This window comes from Oncorhynchus tshawytscha, linkage group LG19 (genome assembly GCF_018296145.1).
Source record: "Oncorhynchus tshawytscha isolate Ot180627B linkage group LG19, Otsh_v2.0, whole genome shotgun sequence".
In the NCBI taxonomy this organism is placed as follows: domain Eukaryota; kingdom Metazoa; phylum Chordata; class Actinopteri; order Salmoniformes; family Salmonidae; genus Oncorhynchus; species Oncorhynchus tshawytscha.
The window spans coordinates 19,071,744-19,097,655 of record NC_056447.1 but is presented as its reverse complement, the minus strand read 5'-3'; the positions used below and the strand labels follow the sequence as shown (position 1 = coordinate 19,097,655).

At 41.1% G+C, this 25,912-nt stretch overlaps 1 protein-coding gene across 1 annotated transcript in view; it reads left to right on the top strand.

The window, feature by feature from the left end:
• The first annotated feature begins 11,136 nt into the window (after positions 1-11,136).
• The window catches only part of shisal1b (shisa like 1b), a 59,621-nt gene continuing 44,845 nt past the window's right edge, over positions 11,137-25,912 (top strand). Inside the window, exon 1 of the mRNA XM_024378734.2 lies at positions 11,137-11,445. The gene's annotated coding sequence lies outside the window, so the exon portion shown is untranslated. The remainder of the gene's footprint in view (positions 11,446-25,912) is intronic.

Below are 25,912 nucleotides of genomic sequence, written 5' to 3'. Positions count from 1 at the left end.
TTTACTTCAGAAATATTGGTAGATGCACTAAAGAGAAACAATTGGTAATTGTTTAAGATGCACATGCTCACCCCCAGAATCTTTTCACATGTCTATTGTCAAAGGATAAAGCTAAGAACATTACCAATTTAATAGTTAAGAACACTGTAACAATATGGAAGAAAATGAAACAGTTTCTACATTAACCAATATTACAACACTATGGAATAATCCTTGGATACCTTTTCAGAATGCACAGATACATTGGTCCACATGGAAAACTAAAGGCATTGAAACCTTAAATGGCTTGGTAGTGGGAAATACATGTATTTCCATGACAGAAAAAAAGCAATGTTGGACTGATCAATGTAGATATTTTCATATACATGCAACATGCAATATTCATATCACAAAATTTAGATTTGAAGTCTTTTGGACTGTCCAACTGACAATCTCTTACAGTAGAAAAAATATAAACTATTGGAACAAAGACTTAAAAATAACTGATATTGGCACAAGACAAAGGGAATGTTGGAACATAACTAACAAATTTCAGTTAACAAAAATGCATGCTTAATCCAGTATAAACTAATGTATATAATTTATTATACAAGGGACAAAATTCACAAATTTTACAGCACAACGACAGAGTCATGTCTTAAGTGTAAAACTAACAATGACTCAATAATCCACGCCTTCTGGGAATGCTATAAAGTCCAAAAGTTATGGGCTGTCAGAAGTATTACAATGTACATTTGTTTTTAATCTGCCTGTCTGCATGTTTCAAGACGTCATATGAGGGTGCAGTGAGATACCGATGGGTTGGACGATTCTCTTCTCATCAATTGTTTTGAAAGAAAATATGAAACTTTAAAAAATGTAAATCAACCAATCCACCGTTGTTAACACAATGGAAACATCATATGCATCATTATCTAAATATTGAAAGAGTGTGGGTGACAGAGACAAATAATGGTGCAATTTGAGGACATGTGGCGGGAAGCAGTGCAGGCACTGGAGATAGGAGTGAGAACAGGTGGGTCTGGGCAGGTGTGATGTTGATGTTTGTGTTTGTATGTTCTCTTTTGTACGTTTTGTATTGTTTAAAAATGTATACAAATATAACTTGCAAGAAAAGGAAATCATGATCTGTATATAGCCTTTTTCTTCCTCACAACTATCTTAATTTGTTTTCCAGAATATGTTACACTTTCATCCCATAACTATTGAAGATACAGCTATCTATTGAAGGTACAGCTAACTATTGAATGTTACAGCTATCTTTAGACAGATAGTTTGTACCCACCACTGAGGTATATAATTATAACCCACCCAAACTAGGCCTATCTGAAATTTGAGAACGATCAATGATATCACCAGGTAGCCTAGTAGTATTGTTCTGGAAAAGACGTGTCCGTAATAGATTGCTAAACTTAATATGGATAATATGAACGTAGGTAGGCTACTGTTTTTGCCAGGCAAAACCGGAGAAAATTAAACCAGTGCTTTCTGGTCACTGAATATGTGCACCTGCGCCAATGCTGATGACTGGTCATTGGTCAACAGTCAAGACACGCAACTTTTTGGTTCTGAAGCATAGATTAGACCTAAATGTTTTTAAAATAAGAACTTAGTGCAATGCCGTAGGCCTGTGTAAGTTACCAGATCGTATAATCAAAGCTATACAGTACATATAAAATCCAAATGGTACGCTATATGTAGCCTTTTAAAATATCTACCCGCGACGCCGGCAAAACCTTCTCACTGGCTAGCTCATCTAACGTGTGTTGATTGACAGTTTGCTGGTCCAATCAGAGGGCAAAGTGTGTGTCTCACTTGCTAGGCTGTTGCACTTTTCTTTTCAAGAGTGATGCTGGCATGTTGTGGCTACTGTCTCTGGCTGCTTGGAGAGTAATCCATGGAGACTCTGTACCACTTTGTGCATTGTCTCTGCCGATTTTTCAAGTTTTCCTACTTACAAAGCATGTAGAGGTCTGTAATTTTATCATAGGTACACTTCAACTGTGAGAGACGTAATCAAAAACAAAAACTCAGAAAATCACATTGTATTATTTTTAAGTAATTCATTTGCATTTTATTGCATGACATAAGTATTTGATCACCTACCAACCAGTAAGAATTCCGGCTCTCACAGACCTGTTAGTTTTTCTTTAAGAAACCCTCCTGTTCTCCACTCATTATCTGTATTAACTGCACCTGTTTGAACTCGTTACCCGTATAAAAGACACCTGTCCACATACTCAATCAAATAGACTCCAACCTCTCCACAATGGCTAAGACCAGGGAGCTGTGTAAGGACATCAGGGATAAAATTGTAGACCTGCACAAGGCTGGGATGGGCTACAGGACAATAGGCAAGCAGCTTGGTGAGAAGGCGACAACTGTTGGTGCAATTATTAGAAAATGAAAGAAGTTCAAGATGACGGTCAATCACCATCGGTCTGGGGCTCCATGCAAGATCTCACCTCGTGGGGCATCAATGATCATGAGGAAGGTGAGGGATCAGCCCAGAACTACACGGCAGGAGCTGGTCAATGACCTGAAAAGAGCTGGGACCACAGTCTCAAAGAAAACCATTAGTAACACACTACGCCGCCTGCTCAAGCCAGCGCATGTCCAGGCCCGTCTGAAGTTTGCCAATGACCATCTGGATGATCCAGAGGAGGAATGGGAGAAGGTAATGTGGTCTGATGAGACAAAAATAGAGCATTATGGTCTAAACTCCACTCGCCCTGTTTGGAGGAAGAAGAAGGATGAGTACAACCCCAAGAACAGCATCCCAACCGTGAAGCATGGAGGTGGAAACATCATTCTTTGGGGATGCTTTTCTGCAAAGGGGACAGGACGACTGCACCGTATTGAGGGGAGGATGGATGGGGCCATGTATCGCACGATCTTGGCCAACAACCTCCTTCCCGCAGTAAGAGCATTGAAGATGGGTCGTGGCTGGGTCTTCCAGCATGACAACGACCCAAAACACACAGCCAGGGCAACTAAGGAGTGGCTCCGTAAGAAGCATCTCAAGATCCTGGAGTGGCCTAGCCAGTCTCCAGACATGAACCCAATAGAAAATCTTTGGAGGGAGCTGAAAGTCCGTATTGCCCAGCGACAGCCCCGAAACCTGAAGGATCTGGAGAAGGTCTGTATGGAGGAGTGGGCCAAAATCCCTGCTGCAGCGTGTACAAACCTGGTCAAGAACTACAGGAAACGTATGATCTCTGTAATTGCAAACAAAGGTTTCTGTACCAAATATTAAGTTCTGCTTTTCTGATGTATCAAATACTTATGTCATGCAATAAAATGCAAATTAATTACTTAAAAATCATACAATGTGATTTTCTGGATTTTTGTTTTAGATTCCGTCTCTAACAGTTGATGTGTACCTATGATAAAATTTACAGACCTCTACATGCTTTGTAATTAGTAAAACCTGCAAAATCGGCAGTGTATCAAATACTTGTTCTCCCCACTGTATGTATACTGCAGTCCGACATATCAGTAGGCTTATTTTACTCAATGTTACAGTAATGTCATTTCATATTGAAAGAAAATAGATTATTTTAGCTTACTGTAACCAATCATATCATATTTGTGAATCTTCTGCAGAACTGAGAGATGGCCAGGCCATGGTGGAAGACACTGGCTGTTCACACCAGAACAGGAGACTTTTATTGTGAACATGGTGGTGGCAAACAGTACCATTAGACTACGAGAAATACAGAACCACATAATTGCAGACAACACAATAACATTCACCAGGTGGGCTTGTCTACATTGGACCCTGTATTACAGCGCAACCGAATCCGGATGAAACAGGTCTGAGCGACACTCGGATAGGGTTGAAGAACAGTGCTATGAATATGTGCAAGTAAGTACTATACTGTGAATGTACTATCATATCAGCACTGTATAGACACATTACAGTACTATAATCCAGTATAATGTGCCTCACCATATTGACTGCTCTAGGTCTATGCCACATAATTGTCTTGTCTGTTTCAGAGAGTCTTGGAGCTGGATCTCACTGCAATTCAGCACATTTATGTTTACATTGATGGGGCTGGCTTCAACCTAGCCAACAGAAGGGGACGGAAGATTATTGGCCACCGTGCCATTGTAAATGTCCCTGGACAGCGGGGAGGGAATATCACCATGTGCGCAGCCATTAGGCAGCAAGGCGTCCTCCATCACCACTTGGTCCCTACAACACCACCCTTCTCATCACATTCCTGGACACACTACATGGCATCCTCATTCCAGCCGAGCAGAGGGTGGGCCAGAGCAGCCCAGATATGTTGTCATCTGGGACGACGTGAGTTTCTACTGGGCTGCAAAGGTACGCAACTGGTTCATCGACCACCCACAATATATTCTATACCTCCCACCCTATTCCCCATTCCTAAATCCATTTGAAGAGTTTTTTTCGGCATGGCGACGGAAGGTGTATGATCGCCATCCCCTCACACGCATACCTCTATTCCAGGCAATGGAGGATGCATGTGGTGAAGTTGATGTGGGGGCTTTCGGTGGCTGGATCCGTCACTCCAGAAGATTCTTTCCCCGCTGTTTAGCCAGGGAGAACATGGCTTTTGATGTAGATGAGGTGCTGTTTAGCCAGGGAGAACATGGCTTGTGATGTAGATGAGGTGCTGTTTAGCCAGGGAGAACATGGCTTGTGATGTAGATGAGGTGCTGTGGCCAGACCAAAATAGGAGGCAGGATGCAGCCTAATGTCTTTCATTTTGCAAGTGTTTTTGTCTTTTTGTGTCTTGAAAGTTTGATCCACTTTCATTTCTTATTTTTGTACAGAAAACCCTTTATCTTACTGAATGTTTTTCCTGGTTTTCTCCTGTTGGGTATGGAAAGTGTTACATACAAAACACAACTTTACAAAAAACAACTTTGCATTTTGGAAATAAATGACAATGTTTTTGCTACTGTTTTGCATTTGTGTGTTTATTTATGTATATTTGATTAGGTATACATTACTGTAACAATATTTTACAACCGGCTACAGTGTAACACGGAAAATGCAAAAAGCATAAACCTACTGATGGGATATTCATAGTAGTGTTTTGTGCTGAGCACATCAGTGTGTTGGTTGGTAGACAGATCTATTCATATAATGCATGTGTGTCATTTTGATACAAAAAAAAAAACATTTTGGAAATGCAGTGTTTGCTTTTGCTAGAGATTTGTAGAGTTGCATTTTGTGGTTTTGTATTTAGAGTTTTGGGAAAATGGGCCAAGGATTCAGCAAACATGTGGAAAAAATTGTGGAAAACTGTAACAGCTGATTAATTGTGTATGTTCATTGCTGTTATTGCCCGTTATTATTTGTACCTTTCTATCTCCTTTTAGATCAACTATAGTCCACACACACTAAGTCTCATTTCAAGACAAAAGTCATGTCAACTGTCTCTTGTTCTCTGCCCTGTATCATCTCCATTACCTGAATCTATAAAGACTCTTAAACTGAACTGCATCTCTGCCTCCGCCACGGTAGATGGGCATCACCTTAACCCTCACCTAAACCTCAATCAGTTTCAATCATATTACTCAATAATATTGTGACAGGTTATGAACCAAGCCTGGAAGGTCCTTTGGTTGTGTATATAGGCTGTACTGCATTGTTTCTGTTTGTTTATTTCAGTGAGCAACCATTTTGTGACCATGCTGCCTTTGAAGTAATGTTTGGGATGTGGTCGATTGTTCTCAATGCTATGCGTGGAGTTTGACCATCATTAACTTTATTCACGTGTGACAATATATAAGATGTTCATTATTTAAAGCCACTGCATAAATGTCCTCCTGTTGTCACTTGGTTTGTTTAGTTTGTTAGAGGCTTTGCTGGTTTGAGATCCAGGCAGTTATTGGCAGCGCCCTCCAAGAAGGTGACTGTCTTTTAAATAAACTCACTTGTATTTTTTTAAAAATGTAAATGCAGTGGTAACCATTTATTTTCTACCATCAGAAGAACAGCATTGTTAGTCACTGTTTTAGTCATCTAGTGAACTTGGTCAGCTGATTCTGAGAAAGTGCTGTTGCATTTCAGAAAGCTAACAAGTGAAAGTAACAGTGTGTGTTATTTTTCTGTCAAACAAGCAAATCTAGTCCTCTAAGCTTTAATAATAATGTTTCCCTTTAATGGGCCTAGAACCTGTCTAATGTTTAGAATATGCAGTGTTTGGTTTTCACCAGACAGAATGGGACACATCTATTTCAAAAAGTAGACTCAGGTTTTCCAACAAAGCACCTGGAAGCACCTGGATGATCATCAAGGCTCTTGGAAGAATGTTCTAAGTACAGATGAGTCAAAAGTATAACGTTTTGGACAACATGGATCCCAATATGCGTGGTGAAAACCAAACACTGCATTCCACAGCAAGAATCTTATAACAACATGGTTGTGATGTGATGGTTTGGGGATGCTTTGCTGCCTCAAGACATGGAAGACTTGCCTTAATAATAGAAGGAATCATGAATTCTGCTCTGTATCAGAGAATTCTACAGGAGAATGTCAGGCCATCCGTCTGGAAGCTGAAGCTGGAGCACAGCTTGGTCATGCACCAAGATGATCCAAAACACACATTCAAGTCTACATGAACATTTCTAGAAAGCAACAAATCTGAAGTTTTGGAATGGCCTAGTCAAAGTCCAGACCTAATCTCAATTGAGATGTTGTGGCAGGACTTGAAACTAGCAGTTCTGCATGGAAGAGTGGGCCAAAATTCCTCCACAGTGGTGTGAGAGACTGATCAACAACTACAGGAAGCAATGGTTGGAGTCATTTCATCTAAAAGTGGCACAACCAGTTATTGAGTGTAAGGGGGCAAATACTTTTTCACACAGGGGCAAGTGGGTGAAATAAATAAGTATGTTGTTGTGTTATTTGTTCACTCAGGTTCTCTTTATCTAATATTAGGTTTTGATTGAAGATAGGGCTGTGGTGTCACGTTCGTTTGTAGAGACGGACCAAGGTGCAATGTGATATGGTTTCCACATAATTTATTATAAAGTGAAAAGTTAGCAAACAAACAATAAACAATAGAACAACGAGCTGTGACTAAAGAGGTGCTACAGGTGGAAAAAGGCCTAAATATGATTCCCAATTAGAGACAATGATTACCAGCTGCCTCTAATTGGGAATCATACCAATCACCAACATAGAAAACAAAACTAGAACCCCACATAGAAAATATAAACTAGGCTAACCCCCCAGTCACGCCCTGACCTACCTTACCATAGAAAATAAAGGCTTTCTATGGTCAGGACGTGACATGTGGTGGTCATGAAATTTTATCAATCGGTGATTGTCAAGCAAATAACTGCTAGTCTCATGGGAATTGACTGTTAATGAACATAAACACATTTAGCATCTCCTGGCTTCCAAACATAGCCTACAAACCACTGATGCAGACCTTTGTAACATCCACATTTTTAAAAAGTCTAATAAATCCATGTAATATAGCCTACACCATCACAATAAATCCATTATTTATTTTAGACAGGTCTAAAGAAACATGATATGAAGAAAATGTAGTATATTTACACAGTATATTTACGCATACTCTGAGTTGTCCTTATGTTAGGCCCTGATCTTGCTATGGCTGTGGGCTACACTAGTTTATTTAGCAGACAAGATTTGCTTATAATTCCATGGGCATTATTTTATATTATCCATTCTCCCGGCTGCATGCCAAAGCGCCTCAATCACATGGCGCTCAGTCATATGATTGGGTCTTTCTCACAGGCTGCAAGTGAAGACCACCACATCCGGGACGCAACTGCACATGTCTTTATCCAATTCCAAGGCGCATTTTGAAGATGTTCGAAGAACCGTCCACATTTGCTTTTCATCAGCCAACAAGATGAGTAGGCCTAACAAACAGCAAAAGCACTATATCTACTATCCCACATAGTACAAAAACGTACCTATTCTATCCTGTGTGTCACGCCCTGACCGTAGATTGCTTTGTATGTTTCTATTTTTAGTTTGGTCAGGGTGTGATGTGGGTGGGTATTCTATTTTGTATGTCTAGGTGTTGTGTTTCTATGTTTAGGCCTGGTATGGTTCCCAATCAGAGGCAGCTGGTTATTGTTGTCTCTGAATGAGAACCATACTTAGGCAGCCTGTTTTCCCACTATGGGATGGGTAGTTGTTTTCTGTCTTTGCGGTTCTGCACCAGACAGAACTGTTTCGTTTGTTTCCGCTTGTTATTTTTGTTCTAGTGTTCAGTTTCTTTATTAAATTTACCATGAACACGTACCACGCTACACCTTGGTCCTCTTCACCTTCTTCCACCTACGAATATCGTTACACTGTGCGAGAAATAACATTCTAAACATAGTCTGGGACAGTTGTGGGATGCGATAGATCCCAAATAAATACAACCACTGGCATCAAAAAATGTATGTTTTCTTAAGCAATGAGCTTGACGCAACAGATGAGAACGTTTAGCTTCAAATGTTGAGAAAGCATAAGGCTATTTCTTCACATTGTAAGCATAACAATGCACACATGGCAGTAGGCTATAAGGTGTGCAACTATGATTTGAAAAAGTCACACAAAAAAAGCATGCCTGTTTGGCTTAAACTGGGCTTGTTGTTATCCAAACCTTATCAACACACATAGGCCTATGGGTCAGGCTACATGAGGTGTGCAACTACTAAAAGTAGCAAAAAAAGGCATTGTTTCTTGCCTCACGCTGAGCATCATTCACAAGTGATAATATATCATTCACAAGTGATGTGCTAATATTGTCACCCATCAAACTGTTCTTAATTTAATCTTGTCTTTACATATGCTAAATAATAGATGTGTGAAATTTGTTTTGATGTAGAATGGACCATTATCATGCACCTGTCTCACACATGTCATCTATGCAGTTAAATAGCGAAGGGATGACGCTTTTCGTGTGGCTCATTTTCATGCCATTGAGGTAGGCTATATTTCTATTTTAAAGAGATGTGCTTAATATTAGGAAAGATGAGAAATAAATGTAGTAGGCCTCACCTATAGAAAGCTGATGGGATCCTCCTCTGTTTAATAGAAGCCATCACTCTGTTTTCTCACGCAATTGCATCGCCTATAGAAATGTTGCGCAACATGAGCTCATGGGCTCTCATGAAGTGTTTGATTAGATTTTCGATTACATTTGCATTGATGTCAGAGTGACTAGAGGGACAATACAGTGCGGGTACAATACAGTACAGTCCTTATTAAAAATATGCAAAAGTAGAGAAAATTAAAAAGGAGGCAAATACTTTTTCACAGAAATGTATCACGTAGCACCAGACTGTGTTTCTGCACTCTTTGTTGCTGGAGGTTTCAGACTGTGTAGTTGTATCTCACTCTTAGGCGGCACAAATACTTCCCAGCAATGACAATTGCCACTCTACAAAGGACAAGCACTGGAACCATAAGGGTGAAAAGACCGGTTATGACCGAAGAGAAATACTTTCTCTCTCATGGCTGAGTAACAATACACCAGCAACAATATACTATAACTTTTTCTCAAAACATCCCCAGTATTTCCCCTCCAGTATTTCCTGTTGGCTGGACAGCATACTGCACAATACAGTAGCCTCCATTCCCTGAGTCAGCTACAGGGCTCCCTATAGGCAGCTCTAGTCTGGTCTTGCCTCTCACCTGTCTCTGACTGACACTTATTACTTATTTGTAAACCTCTGATGCACATTTTCAGGTCTGCTGGAGCGTCAACAGCAGCCAAGACAGGACAATACCCATGATCCTCGCTGGCTCCATGGGAGCGTTTCATCTCTCAGTCAGCGTGCTGGTGCCGCCCACACACCAAACCGTTATGCACACATCAAGACGACAGCAACGCCAAATGTTCCCATCTTTCCTTTTTTCCATTTGAAAAGGTCCCCTTTCACTTTATCTTCAGGTGCTGTGTTTGTGGCAAAGGGGGAATTATGACAGTTAATCAACATACTGTATATTTACAAGCATGACTGTTGGGTGCCATCTAAAGCACCTTCCACTAATATGATTGGCAGGGGGCTTTCTGTGCATTCTATAACATGGTGCTGAGCTTTACAGTATTTTATTTTTTATTTTATTTAACTTTCTTTAACTAGGCAAGTCAGTTAAGAACAAATTCTAATTTACAATGACGGCTTACCCCAGCCAAACCCGGAAGACCCTGGACCAAACGGGCGGATGGGATACAGCCTGGACAGTAGTAACTCTCCTGGGGGGAGAAGCACTTAACGCCCCTATACTGTTACAGAGCACATGCGTCACATCATGAATCACAGACCTGTAGGAGAAATGACAGAGTGCTATTTACACTGACCCTGTCCTTTGCCTAGTTACTCACACAGCAAGGTCCTTTCAAGTTGAGGACTGCAGAGATCCATCACTTTCTTTTGTGTTTTATGTGTGCTTGTGTACATGTGTGTGCATGCGTGTGTGTGTGCGCGCATGTACTTACATGCGTGTGATAGCACGTTTGCATGATTCAATTCTCAGATCCCAATAAATACTCACATTTAAATACTATATTTCCATGTGCGTGTCCATGATCATGCAATGACCCCTGGACAGACAGTGAGGGTGGTGATAGGGGCGGAAATTAGATTATAACTCTCTGGGATGCAAATTAACTGAGGGAGGATGGAGGAGAAGGAGGAGTAGAGAGAGAGAGAGAGAGAGAGATGTTAAGGAGAAAGAGAAGGAGAAGGTCATATTCACACAAAGGGATCTTCAGCAAAGTTACTGAGCAGAAGTCTTTCCCCCGGAGAGCAGGGAGAGCAGAGAATCCCTTGTTCGTGTAACAGCAGCTGATCCTGTGGCTTCTGCTCTACTCTAGTGCGTGTAACAGCAGCTGATCCTGTGGCTTCTGCTCTGCTCTAGTGCACACTCTAGTGCATACACACTAGCTACCCTCCTCTCTCACTCCCTCACTCGCTTCAACTCTCTGGCTCTCTCTCTCTCTCACTCCCTCACTCGCTTCAATTCTCTGGCTCTCTCCTTCTCTCCCTCACTCCCTCACTCGCTTCAACTCTCTGGCTCTCTCCTTCTCTCCCTCACTCCCTCACTCGCTTCAACTCTCTGGCTCTCTCCTCTCTCTCTCTCACTCCCTCACTCGCTTCAACTCTCTGGCTCTCTCCTCTCTCTCTCTCACTCCCTCACTCACTTCAACTCTCTAGCTCTCTCCTTCTCTCTCTCACTCACACTCTCGCTGAGCTCTAACTGCTTGGATACAGTGCAGAGGACTTGGGGAGAGTGCTCTTTTCTTCTTCTGCGTTTCCTTCCCTCCTCTCTCCCTCGAGAGCTATTGATTTAGATCAATTCATTGGGATGAGGATGCGTTTGTGTTAAGCTGCAACAAAGGAAGAGTGCACAAGAAGCAACAGGGGAGTAATTGACTGCACGGAGAAACAGGAGACCCCCCCTCCTTTACAGGCTCAACAAGGGTGAGTAGAGAACGCTGGTCTTAATCACTAGGAGTTCCCTCTTTCTTTCTCTCTTTTTGCTCTGTGTGGACTTGTTTTTGTGGACCTTAGCAAGGCATTTCAAAGTTTATATTTACATCCTTACATTGTCCTTTTCATAGTCCTGCAGGAGGACACCGACAGAGGCGTAACTTGCATGGCTTTGTTCGATACAGCTATGAAGCCAAACAATACACTGGTTTCACATCATTGAGGGATGCCTGCCTCTTTTGTTGGGAGGAGTGAAGTTTCACTCTGGGTTGGGTACATGGTGTGCTGTCTGTTTCTCTCTCGTTCTCTGACATCCAGGTGGAGTGTTTTCTCTTCCATGGCAGCAGAGTAAGCTCAGTGTAAGAGACGCGAGGGCGGCTAGCTAGCTCTGTGTCTCTCAGCTCCCCCTTTAAATGTGAGGCAATTAAGGCCGATTGGCAGTGGCTGTTGGTGGGTAACTTGGAAACAGGCGCGTGGGGGAGCTTGGAGGCACATGAGAGGATTTAGAGAGGAGAGGGAGAATCCATTTGTACATCACATAAAGCTGTCTTCTCACTGACTAATGATTAGAATTCACACTCGTGTGTGGCGAAAGGACTTAAAAAGCTTATGGGCTTCCGTTGCCAATTTTTGTTGGAGTTATTAAAAGTGGCCAGAGGCATCTTGTGTGGGTCTGCGTGTGTATGCATGTGTGCCAGCGTCTGCATATGTGGGTGACACTGTGTCGCTTTGGAGTGTTTTAAGGTAATGAGTCCATTAGAGCTAATGCACATCAACACAACAGTGCTGAGCCTTCACTTCGAATGACGGCAAAGTAGGAAAGGATTCAGGCAGGGCACTGAGAGCATGTAGCATATTCTCTCTCACAACAATGCATTTGAGGAATGCATTTTACGCATGCTTGCAGAGTGGCTTTACACTGCAGCTCGCCTGTGGGTCCTTCTCTGAGAACACTGTTCTCTGACTAGGGAAAGGGAGTCAATTAACAGGTCTATGTTATTATGAATGTACTCATTTCATTTTAACAAGGGACGGGATATACAGGATCACACACACTCAAGTTGGAACACGGGACAGTATTTCTTAGTGTGAACACATGGTGGAGGTGCAACAGCACAGTCATTCTAGACTCCTAGTGTACATAGTTTATTCTCTCTTATTGTCAGCACACCTTTCCCACCATGTGTGCGTACATACATATGTTTTGGACTGCTAATGGCAGTCATCTCCATGTGACTAAACCAATTCTGACCATTAGCCATTATCTCCACAACTAAAGTACCGTATGTGACCTTGTCACTGTGTCAGACACACACTGTTCTGTTCTGCAGGGCCCTGTAAGAGGACAGCCCTGAGGACATTATCTGAGGGGGTATTCAGCCCAGAGGAGGCTGGTGGGACGAGCTATAGGAGGACGGGCTCGTTGTAATGGCTGGAATGGAATTAATGGAATCATCATCAGTTCCTCTTGTCATGTTAGTCATTGCATACCTAACCGCAGTCAAGACATTTCATTCATACGTCAACGGAGTGCGCAGCTGAATATTGTATGGTGGAAAACACATAGTGTGTTATTTTTTTATTATTAAAACAGAACCGCTAATCATTAAATACAAATACCGAATACTGAATTCCGTGGCACGGTTAGCTTTTAACAGCTAGGACCGCTATTTCTTGTCCCAGGTCGCCAGCCTACTTAAGAAACTGGGGAAAACGCAGAGTGGAATGATTACATTTTCTACCCAGGTGCCTGGACGGCGTTCATTCTTGTTGGATGCATCTCTGCCTTGTCATTTGTCGTTATCCGACTGGCCGGTGTTGCCCGGAGCTCCCCCATCTGATAGTGTAAACAAAGGAGCACAGCGGCCTCCCATAAAGCAGTCTACACTCCCAACAAGTAGCCCGAAGTGGATACAAACAACAAATAGTTTCGCCGCCCTGGAGCCTGATCTGTCTGCACCTTTGTCGCTGAGGGTGCCTGTGTCTGCAGTGCCTACTACTACGATTTCTAAGTCAACATCGTCCCTGCTCTGGATCAAGCGGGGCTTTTCCATCTGTCAGAGGCCTTCACCAGGCGCCGGGAGCAATGGGCTCAAGTTATCCTGCCTCTCACCCATCCATAAAGGGTTCTCCAAATCCTATGAAGCATGAGAGTGGGCGGATTTCCTTGACATTCTCACCAGCCGTGATTTTGGGCAGCTCCATGGTAAGAAATGTGACCGTTCCTGGAGCAAAAACAATGTCCTACCCCGGAGCTTGAGTAAATGATATTACAAAGCTGCTCCCAAATGTACTATGACAGGACATGGAAATTGATTCTATCGTTGTCCATGTGGGTTTTAATGATGTTATGAAGGGCAGCTCTGAACAGTTGAAACTGGATTTTAAAGAGCTGATTGACTCTCTGCTATACACTAACAAAAGACCCATCATATCTGGCACTGTGCCCTCTCTGAATCGTGGCATTGAACGCTTTAGCAGGATTCTTTCTCTTTACAACTGGCTTGATTGTTGCAGCTCAATGGGTGTAACTTTTGTTGATAATTTCAATATTTTTTGGAAACAAAACACACTTTATAAGGAGGATGGGATCCACTCAAATCATTTGGGTTCCTGGATCCTTTCACAGCATTATAAGGCCGCATTGAGAAATTGGCTTATCAATGACTCAAGCCCAGCTCAGCTAATCCCTTCCATTGTGACGCAGTGTTGGCATAATGCTTCAGCAAATGTACATTACACCAGAGGCGATGGTAGACACAATGTAAATAACCTAATTTATGTCCCTCTAACTGTCCTGAATGCCTCTGCTGATCCTACAACTATTGTATGCAGTAATCATGTGCCTTTGAACCAGATGTATACTGTCCACTGTGTGCAGCTCACCCTGCACTAACATAAATAACATGAGCATATCTACTTCTGCTAAGCTTCCCAGTAAAGCAACAAAAATAAGTAAGCATCTCAGTAGAAAAGTGCTCAAAATAGCCCACATTAATATATGAAACAACGGTCATGAAATCAATAATTTGCTAGTAACAGATGACATTCATATTCTGACTCTCTCTGAAACTCACTTAGGTAATACATTTGATGATACAGTGGTAGCAATACAAGGTTATAATATTTACAGAAAAGATAGAAATGACAATGATGGAGGTGTTGCTGTTTATATTCAGAACCACATTCCTGTAAAGATTAGTGAGGATCTCATGTTAAATACTGTTGAAGTAATATGGCTACAAGTTCATTTCCCTCACCTAAAGCCCATTCTGGTGGGAAGCTGCTATAGACCACCAAGTTCTAACAGTCAGTATCTAGATAACATGTAAAATGCTTGATAATGTATGTGAAATCAAGAAAGAGGTATATTTTCTGGGAAATTTAAATACTGACTGGCTTTCATCAAGCCCACTCAAGAAAAAGCTTCAAACAGTAAGTAGTGCTTACAACCTGGTTCAGGTTATCAGTCAACCTACCAGGGTAGTTTAAAACAGCACAGGAAAGAAATCATCACCTTGTACTGATCACACCTTTACTAATGCTGCAGAAATTAGCTTGAAAACAGTATCCAGATCCATCAGATATAGTGATCACAAAATAGTAGCCATATCTAGGAAAACCAAAGTTCCGAAGTCTGATTCTAATATAGTGTATAAGAGGTCATATAATACGTTTTGTAGTGATTCCTATGTTGTTTATGTACAGTTGAAGTCAGAAGTTTACATACACCTTAGCCAAATACATTTAAACTCAGTTTTACACAATTCCTGACATTTAATCCTAGTAAAAATTCCCTGTCTTAGGTCAGTTAGGATCACCACTTTATTTTAAGAATGTGAAATGTCAGAATAACAGTAGAGAGAATGATTTATTTCAGCTTTTATTTCTTTCATCACATTTCCAGTGGGTCAGAAGTTTACATACACTCAATTAGTATTTGGTTCCATTGCCTTTAAATTGTTTAACTTGGGTAAAACGTTTAGGGTAGCCTTCCACATGCTTTCCACAATAAGTTTGGTGAATTTTGGCCCATTCCTCCTGACATAACTGGTGTAACTGAAAAGGTTTGTAGGCCTCCTTGCTCGCACACGCTTTTTCACTTCTGCCCACAAGTTTTTGATGGCCACTCCAATACCTTGACTTTGTTGTCCTTAAGCCATTTTTCCACAACTTTGGAAGTATGCTTGGGGTTATTGTCCATTTGGAAGACCCATTTGCAACCAAGCTTTAACTTCCTGACTGATTGAGATGTTGCTTCAATATATCCACATCATTTTCCTACCTCATGATGCCATCTATTTTGTGAAGTGCACCAGTCCCTTCTGCAGCAAAGCACCCCCACAACATGATGCTGCTACCCCCATGCTTCACGGTTGGGATAGTGTTCTTCGGCATTTCTCCAAAAAGTATGATCTTTGTCCCCATGTGCAATCGCAAACTATAGTCTGGCTTTTTTTATGGCGGTTTTGGAGCTGTGGCTTCTTCTTTGCTGAGCGGCCTTTCAGCTTATGTCGATATAGGACTCGTTTTACTGTGGATATAGATACTTTTGTACCTGTTTCCTCCAGCATCTTCACAAGGGAATTTGCTGTTGTTCTGGGATTGATTTGCACTTTTCACACCAAAGTATCTTCATCTCTAGGAGACAGAACACATCTCCTTCCTGAGCAGTATGATGGCTACGTGGTCCCATGGTGTTTATACTTGCATACTATTGTTTGTACAGTCGAACGTGGTAACTTCAGGCCTTTGGAAATTGCTCCCAATCATGAACCAGACTTTTTTTTCTGAGGTCATGGCTGATTTCTTTTGATATTCACATGATGTCAAGCAAAGAGGCACTGAGTTTGAAGGCAGGTCTTGAAATACATCCACAGGTACACCTCCAATTGACTCAAATTATGTCAATTAGCCTATCAGAAGCTTCAAATTTTCCAAGCTCTTTAAAGGCACAGTCAACTTAGTACATGTAAACTTCATTGTGATACAGTGAATTATAAGTGAAATAATCTGTCTGTAAACAATTGTTGGAAAAATTACTTGTGTCATGCACAAAGTCGATGTCCTAACCGACATGCCAAAACTATAGACATTTGTGGAGTGGTTGAAAAACGAGTTTTAATGACTCCAACTTAAGTGTATGTAAACTTCTGACTTCAACTGTAAATAATATTTGTTGGTCAGGGGTGTGTTATGAGGAACAGACACTGCACTTAACACATTTATGAAATTGCTTATTCCAGTTACAAATAACCGTGCACCTTTTAAGAAATTGTCTGTAAAAGCGGTTAAATCCCCATGTACTGATGAGAAATTAAAAAATGTTATGGTTGAGAGGGATAAGGCAAAAGGTATGATAAATAAGTCTGGCTGCACAATCGATTGGCAAACATATTGCAAATTGAGAAATCGCGTGACTAAACTGAATAAAAGAAGAAGAAACTACGCTATGAAACAAAGATAAATGACAAAGAATGATAGTAAAAATCTTTGGAGCACCTTAAATTAAATTTTGGGAAAAAAAGCAAACTTAGTTCCATCATTCATTGAATCAGATGGCTCATTCGTCACAAAACCAACTGATATTGGCCAGATTAGCAAATTTAGGCATAACATGCCAGCAACAAACACTGACACTACACATCTAAGTATATCTGACCATATTAGGAAAGACAAGCATTGTAATTTTGAATTCCGTAAAGTGAGTGTGGAAGAGGTGAAAAAAGTATTGTTGTCTATCAACCAAGACAAGCCACCGTGGGTTTGACAACTTCGGATGGAAAATTACTGAGGATAATAGTGGACGATATTGCCACTCCTCTTTGACATGTTTTCAATTTAAGCCTACTAGAAAGTGTGTGCCCCAAGACTTGGAGGGAAGCAAAAGTAATTCCGCTATCTAAGAATGGTAAAGCTCCCTTTACTGGTTCAAATAGGAGACAAATCAGCCTGTTACCAACTCTTAGAGAGTGTTCTTTAATGGAAGCCTCTCCATCATAATCCAGGTAGAATCAGGAATTCCCCAGGGCAGCTGTCTAGGCCCATTAGTTTAAAAAAAATCTTTACTAATCTTTACTAGTGTGTCCATGTATGCGGATGACCCAACACTATACATGTCAGCTACTACAGTGACTGAAAGGACTGCAATACTTAACAAAGAGTTGCAGTTTGTTTCAGAGTGGGTGCCAAGGAATAAGTTAGTCCTAAATATTTCTAAAACTCAAAGCATTGTATTTGGGACAAATTAAAACTTGTAATAAAAAATGTGGAAATTGAGCAAGTTGAGGTGACTAAACTGCTTGGAATAACAGTGGTCAAAACATACTGATACAACAGAAGATGGGGAGAAGTATGTCCATAATTAAGCTCTGCTCTATCTTCTTAACAGCACTATGAACAAGGCAGGTCCTACAGGCCCTAGTTTTGTCGCACCTTGACTACTGTTCAGTCGTGTGGTCAGGTGCCACAAAAGGTACTTTTTTCCCCTTTTTTTTGCATGGCAGCACAGCTGGCCCTTGGATGTACACAGAGAGCTAATATTCATAATATGCATGTCAATCTCTCCTGGCTCAAAGTAGAGGAGAGATTGACTTCATCACTACTTGTATTCATGAGAGGTATTGACATGTTTAATGCACCGAGCTCTTTGTTTGAACTAGTGTATACCAAACAAGACATGCCACCAGAGATCTCATCACAGTCCCCAAGTCCAGAACATACTATGGGAGGCGCACAGTACCATGACTACATGGAACTCTATTCCACATCAAGTAACTGATGCAAGTTTTAAAAAAACACATAAAAATACACCTTATGGAACAGCAGGACAGTGAAGAAACACAAACATAGCCACAGACACATGCATACACTCACACACACACACACACACACACAATAACATATGCACTATACACACATGTACACAAGGATTTTGTACTGTAGATATGTGGTCGTGGTGGAGTAGGCCCCTGAGGGCACACAGTGTGTTGTGAAATCTGTGAATGTATTGTAATGTGTTTTAAATTGTATAAACTTCCTTAATTCATTTTGCTGTACCCCAGGAAGATTAGCCCAAAAGGTTCTTCCAGGCACCTTTACTTCTGTTAGGTTCTGATTTTCAGAGTAAAAACTCAACGGACGCTATGAAAGCTCAACCAAATGTATTCTTCCCAGAGGATCAATACAGCTGCATTAGACAAAGAACTTGTGCTTCACGCAAGCACTGATATTTAAGCCTTCCTCCTAAGCTGAGTCTCCTCCTACACATCTGTACAAACATTGTATCTTTACTGCTAGGCAGGGCCCTAAGTGATACAGGCCATAAACTTTTCTTTCTCCCTTAACGTGACCTGACCTGATCTCGAGACCCTTGATCACTAATCCATGGCTCTCTCCCCTTATCAGTGCCTGTCGCATGTGATCGCTACACTCAGTACATTCCAAGTTTAATTGCACACATCACATACCTTCCTCCTACAGAAAACCATTACCTTCTGATGTAGACCCTCTAACCCTAAGCACTCAATATTTCAATAGGATACCTGATCATTTTTTTATTACATTTTTTATTTAACTAGACAAGTCAGTTAAGAACAAATTCGTATTGTGCCGCTAGAGGTGAAATTCTTGGACCGGCGCAAGACGGACGAAGGCGAAAGCCTTTGCCAAGAATGTTCTCATTAATCAAGAGTCTTGTTCGTTATCTGCCTTGTTCAGGGGCAGAACGACAGATTTTTAACTTGTCAGCTCAGGGATTCAATCTAGCAACCTTTCGGCTACTGGCCCAACCCTTCCCCAAGTTTAGGAGGTAGTACCCAGATTCCAGCACTTTTAAGAGTGCATGTTGTTGGTTTTAAGTCGTTCCCTGTCTTTTCTTAGCGAATTATCTCGATGGTTTCTTTATAGATGTCGTGCTATCTGTGTTTATGTTGTGGTAGACCTGTGGTGTTGATAACCTGTCTGTGTTGATAACCTGTCTGTGTTGATAACCTGTCTGTGTTGATATAGCCCTATTCAATTGTAGAGTTGACCTGTCATATTGGAGGCTTTTCAGAGAGTTCGTTTTTGGTCACCCTTTAGCGTAAATGTCATTCCTGTTCATCGTTTTAAGTTTGTACACTGCAATATTTAATATTCACTTTGCTGATTACATACTTTAATAAAGTGGTAACTATTTAAACTTTTGGATTTGCATAGGCTCTTGACGGGGTTTATACACCTTTGTTAGCCTCATTGAAGGTACAAAACTGTCAGTGTTCAACCTAAACATGTGATGACAATAAAACAGAACAGAACAGAACAGGAATAACATTTAATCTAACGGGTAGCCAAAAAATATCTATCTTAAAGCCACACCCCCTACTAAGCCACACATCCACTCCAGGTTTCCTCCAGGAACCTGTTGCTACATTAAACCATTAAAGGTTCCCCCAAGAGCCCCTCAACTAACCAAAGGTGCAAATTTGAACCATTGACTAGGAACTCCAGGGTTTCTCGAGTCACCACTAATTCTAGGAATGCACAACGGCTTTAAATGGTTAGTACATGCAGATGTCTGTTTCCAAACTCATTGAACTCATCATGGTTCTTAATATACTGAATATTCATCAGCCTTATCTAGTTATAAAGTTATCTATTGCTGCATTGAGTTCATATGGAGTTCCCCATCTCTGGGCTGAGTCTCTCTCTCTTTCACTCTGACTGACAGAGGCAGGCAGACAGCCTCAGTCTCATACAGTCAGCAGCCGGTTGGTTCCTTGATAAGACTCTGGCTTTGCTTTTGATGCTCCCCCTTATCCAATTCCACTCAACAGATTAATATCTCTAGCAGGAGCCTAACAGGAGTTCATGTGGAATATACTCTCATCTCATCTGATCGCTCATCAGCGGTATTGTATGTATCTGTTGGGGTTGAGGCCCCACAGGGCCCCATATACAAAAGCTGTAATCATTAGACGCCAGAGGCACTATGCCAGCTGTTACACTGTCAAGTGTAATGTCTGATAGGACTACATGAAGCTTTATGCCCCCTGTTCACTGCACAACTGTTTCTGCTCAATTGATAAAACAAAGCACATTGGAAGCTGTTCTCTGTTGTTGTTTACTCCCAATAAAACAACACTTTGTTCATTATACCGAATTGTCAAAAGTGTTGTTTTGTTTGTACTCTCCCTTTACAACAATGTCATTCCAGCAGTATTCACATGAATATTATTAGTGGATGGGTTTTTTTGGGACAAGTCAACCAACAGAAGGGCATTGTCTCTAGTGTTGTGTATCTAAACCTGAATTTAAAAGCAGGAATAAAAAAATAAAGAACATGATGTTGAAATTCAGAGACATTTTCACCCACTGGCTGTTTTGAATACGAATGTGCTGTGTGCTTGTGTGCTGTCACTCTGTGTATAGAAGTGCATCTTTGGGTCAGCATAAATGTGGGGAAACATCACATCAATTTGAAATGCTATATATACTACCTGACTATGGAAGTATTGACCTATTGATAAACAATATTTCCATTACAATAATGGCTGTACTTTGCTAGATGGCAAATAAAAACTGTGCTAATATTAGTACTATTGAAGCCTCTGCATAATAACACTATCAGACCGAGAGAGCAATTAGTCTGTGATTGGCATTGAATCAGCATGCCACTGATCATGCTCCTACCATTGGCAAAATGTCTTGATCCAAACTACACATACAGTGGGGCAAAAAAATGATTTAGTCAGCCACCAATTGTGCAAGTTCTCCCACTTAAAAAGATGAGAGAGGCCTGTAATTTTCATCATAGGTACTCAACTATGACAGACAAAATTAGAAAAAAAATCCAGAAAATCAAATTGTAGGATTTTTAATGAATTTATTTGCAAATTATGGTGAAAAATAAGTATTCCACATCAAGTAACTCAGGCGAGCAGTAAAATCGGATACCCCCCCAGATAAAACACCTCATAGCACAACGTAGACTGTGAAGAGCCAAACACATTGACACACACACACATTGTAATATTGTTGTATTGTAGATTTTAAATTGTACATTCCTAGTGTATCACCAAAGATTTATGTAAAAAAAAAATCCAATGATAATGCCTTGCGTTCCTATTTTTTGTATTTGTTTCGCTCTGTTGACGGTAGGTGCACTTGATTCAGCAGCCCTAGTGCCAGGAAGGCAAAGTGTTCCCATTTTGATCCATTTCATGTGTCTGAAGTTAGAACTCCTGGTCTCACTCAAGATGTCATAAAAAAAATGCAACCCCGTCCCCTTGTACTGTAAAATAAATGGAGCACCCTCCCCCTCGTAGAATTATCTCAACATAATGTTTACAACCACATATAACAATAACAACTGTAGCGACCCTGTGTTTATAAACATGGATATTGACTTGGCCACTTTTGTGGCACAGTCGATGCCACGCAGGGCTATGAGCCAGAAGGTTGAGGGTTCACCAACCACCACAGACGAGCTCAGTCTCCCTGCCTGTTTCATTACACTACAATCAGAGCTGGCTGCAGACAATGATCAGCTAGAGGGAAATCTAATTTTCAACATTATGATGCCATATTTATAATTATATAAAATATATGCAACAAATGTTCCACCAACAGGTTTCTGTGTCTATGCACCACACAACCAATAGACAAAGGATACCGACTTCGAGCACTTCAATATCATGGTTTGGGTTTTCAACACCACAATAAATAGTCTATGTCAATCTCAATAAAAAGAAAATACACCCCTCCCTACATTGTAGGCTTACCCAGTATCAAAGGCTTGGCTTGACAATCTCCGGATGTTATTAAACTTTTTTGTGTTTTGTAACAGATGTCTCTTTCCAGTCATCAATTGGCCACTGCATAGTTTGGATTGATCAATCGATTTCATTTGTCAGTAAAAAATAAATAAATACAGTATATACACAAAAACATTTTAAGTGACCGGGGCTGCACAATAGAGTTGGGTACTTGTTTCCATTGTGGTCCCTTTTTTCTTTTTTTCCCTTTACATAAATACATACAATTACACAGATACAGACACATCACAGATACAGAGAGATAAAAAAGAAATGCTCAACCTCCAGATGAGTATGAGGGGAGCGTTTAAGTACAATTCTTACAAGCTTGTTTGGCTAAGGGCTTATTCTTTAGATGTTTGGGGCTGCTGGTGAACCGTGATGTGCAGGCATAATCAAAGTGAACTTTGAAAGTTTCTTCAAGTGCAGTCACAAAAACCATCCAGCGCTATGATGAAACTGGCTCTCTTGAGGACCGCCACAGGAAAGGAAGACCCAGAGTCACCTCTGCTGCAGAGGATAAATTCATTAGAGTTACCAGCCTCAGAAATTGCAGCCCAAATAAATGCTTCACAGAGTTCAAGTAACAGACACATCTCAACATCAACTGTTCAGAGGAGACTGTGTGAATCAGACCTTCATGGTCGAATTGCTGCAAAGAAACCACTACTAAAGGACACCAATAAGAAGAAAATACTTGCTTGGGCCAAGAAACACGAGCAATGGACATTAGACCGATGAAAATCTGTCTTTGGTCTGTTGAGTCCAAATTTAAGAATTTGTGTTCCGACCGACCTTTGTGAGATGCAGAGTAGGTGAACAGATGATCTCAGCATGTGTGGTTCCCACTTTGAAGCATGGCAGATGAAGTGTGATGGTGTGGGGGTGCTATGCTGGTGACACTGTCAGTGATTAATTTAGAATTTAGGGCACACTTAACCAGCATGGCTACCAAAGCATTCTGCAGCGATACGCCATCCCATCTGGGTTGGGATTATCATTTGTTTTTCAACAGGTCAATGACCCAACACACCTCCAGATTGTGTAAAGGCTATCTGACCAAGAATGATTGTGATGGAGTGCTGCAGCAGATGACCTGGCCTCCACAATCACCTGCCCTCAACCCAATTGAGATGGTTTGAGATGAGTTGGACCGCAAAGTAAATGAAAAACAGCCAACAAATGCACAGCCTATGTGGGAACTCCTTCAAGACTGTTGGAAAGGCATTCCAGGTGAAGCTGGTTGAGAGAATGCCAAGTTTAGTTTAGTTTATTAATTCGACCATTTAAAAAAAAAAAAACACAAAACTTAAAAGCCATACATGCACATGAATAAAATCATTGAGGATAACACACAATAAAGTCTGGGACTTATTTCCATTGTGGTCCTCTTCAAGAGTGTGCAAAACTGTCATCAAGGCAAAGGGTGGCTACATTGAAGACTCTAAAATCTTAAATTAATTTTGATTTGTTTCACACTTTTTTAGTAAAAATAAAGAAAAACCCTTGAATGAGTAGGCGTGTCTAAACCTTTTACAGGTACAGTATATACTGTATATACAAAGTTATGTGGACACCCCTTCAAATTAGTGGATTTGGCTATTTCAGCCACATCCGTTTCTACTGGTGTAGAAAATCGATCACACAGCCATGTAATCTCCATAGACAAACATTGTCAGTAGAATGGTCTTACTGAAGAGCTCAGCCACCTTTCCAACAAGTAAGTTCGTCAAATTTCTGCCCTGCTAGACCTGCCCCGGTCAACTGTAAATGCTGTTGTTTTAGAGTGGAAACATCTAGGAGCAACAACGGCTCAGCCGCAAAGTGGTAGGCCACACAAGCTCACAGAACAGGCCTGCAGAGTGGTTGCAACACTCACTACCGAGTTCCAAACTGCCTCTGGAAGCAAAATCAGCACTCTTCATCGGGAGCTTTCAAACAGGGTTTCCATGACCGAGCAGCCACACACAAGCCTAAGATCAACATGCGTAATGCCAAGTGTTGGCTGGAGTGGTGTAACGCTCACCACCATTGGGCTCTGGAGCAGTGGAAACTTGTTTTCTGGAATGATGAATCACGCCTCACCATCTGGCAGTCCGACGGATTAATCTGGTTTTGGCAGATGCCAGGAGAACGCTTCCTGCCTCAATGCATAGTGCCAACTATAAAGTTTGGTGAAGAAGGAATAATGGTCTGGGGCCCCTTAGTTCCAGTGAAGGGAAATCTTAGCGCTATAGCGTACAATTACATTCTATACAATTCTGTGCTTCTAACTTTGTGGCAACAGTTTGGGGAAGGTCATTTCCTGTTTCAGCATGACAATGCCCCCCTGCACAAAGCAACGTCCATACAGAAAGGGTTTGTCAAGATTGGTGTGGAAGAACTTGACTGGCCGACTGAGAGCCAGGCCTAACCGCCCAACATCAGTGTCCGACCTCGCTGAATCTCTTGTGGCTGAATGGAAGCAAGTCCCAGCAGCAATGTTCCAACATCTAGTGAAAACCCTTCCCAGAAGAGTGAAGGTAGTTGTAACAACAAAGGGGAGACCAACTCCATATTAATGCCCATGATTTTGGAATAAGACGTGCAGGTGTCCACATACCTTTGGTCATGTAGTGTATACAGTGCATTCGGAAAGACTCCTTGACTTTTTCCACATTTTGTTACATTACAGCCTCATTCAAAAATGGATTAAATTAAAAACAGAAACACCTTATTTACATTAGTATTCAGACCCTTTGCTATGAGACTCGAAATTGAGCTCAGCTGTATCCTGTTTCCATTGATCATCCTAGAGATGTTTATACAACTTGATTGGAGTCCACCTGTGTTAAATTCAACTGATTGGACATGATTTGGAAAGGAATACACCTGTTTATATAAAGTCCCACAGCTGACAGCTTGCTTGGAGTTTGCCAAAAGACGCAGGAGTGGCTTCGGGACAAGTCTCTGAATGTTCTTGAGTGGCCCAGCCAGAGCCCGGACTTGAACCCGATTGAACATCTCTGGAGAAACCTGAAAATGCAGCGATGCTCCCCATCCAACAAGGTAGAGCTTGAGAGGGTCTTCAGAGATGTTCAATTGCTGCCAAGGGTGCTTCACCAAAGTGCTGAGTAAAGGGTCTGAATACTTACATACATTTAAAAAAAAAAAATTAAATAATAATTTGCAAAAAATGTATAAAAACCTGTTTTGTCATTATGGGGTATTGTGTGTAGTATGATGTGGGGGGAAACAATTTCATCCATTTTAGAATAAGACTGTAATGTAACAAAATGTGGAAAAAGTAAGGGGTCTGAATACTTTCCGTATGCACTGCATATGGCACGTACAGTATTCTTCCAACAACATCCATTGCACCTGTCAGGGACAGAGCTATATATACTGCATCAAACAGGACCAGGTATGAGTAGAGTGACATAAATCAGAGTGGCAGAGACCAACAATCTCAGCAGACCAACCTGGACTCAGGGGTAAACGTAACATAGTAAAAGAAAATCCAGGACACTCAAATCAGCATGATATGCTACGTTTGGTATGGAATGTATTAATATGTGGATGTCCATCATCCATTTTGTATGATACCAATTACATTTCATATGAAATGCTATGAATTACAATTAGGATGATATGCTACTAATTGCAATTCTTACAATATGTTA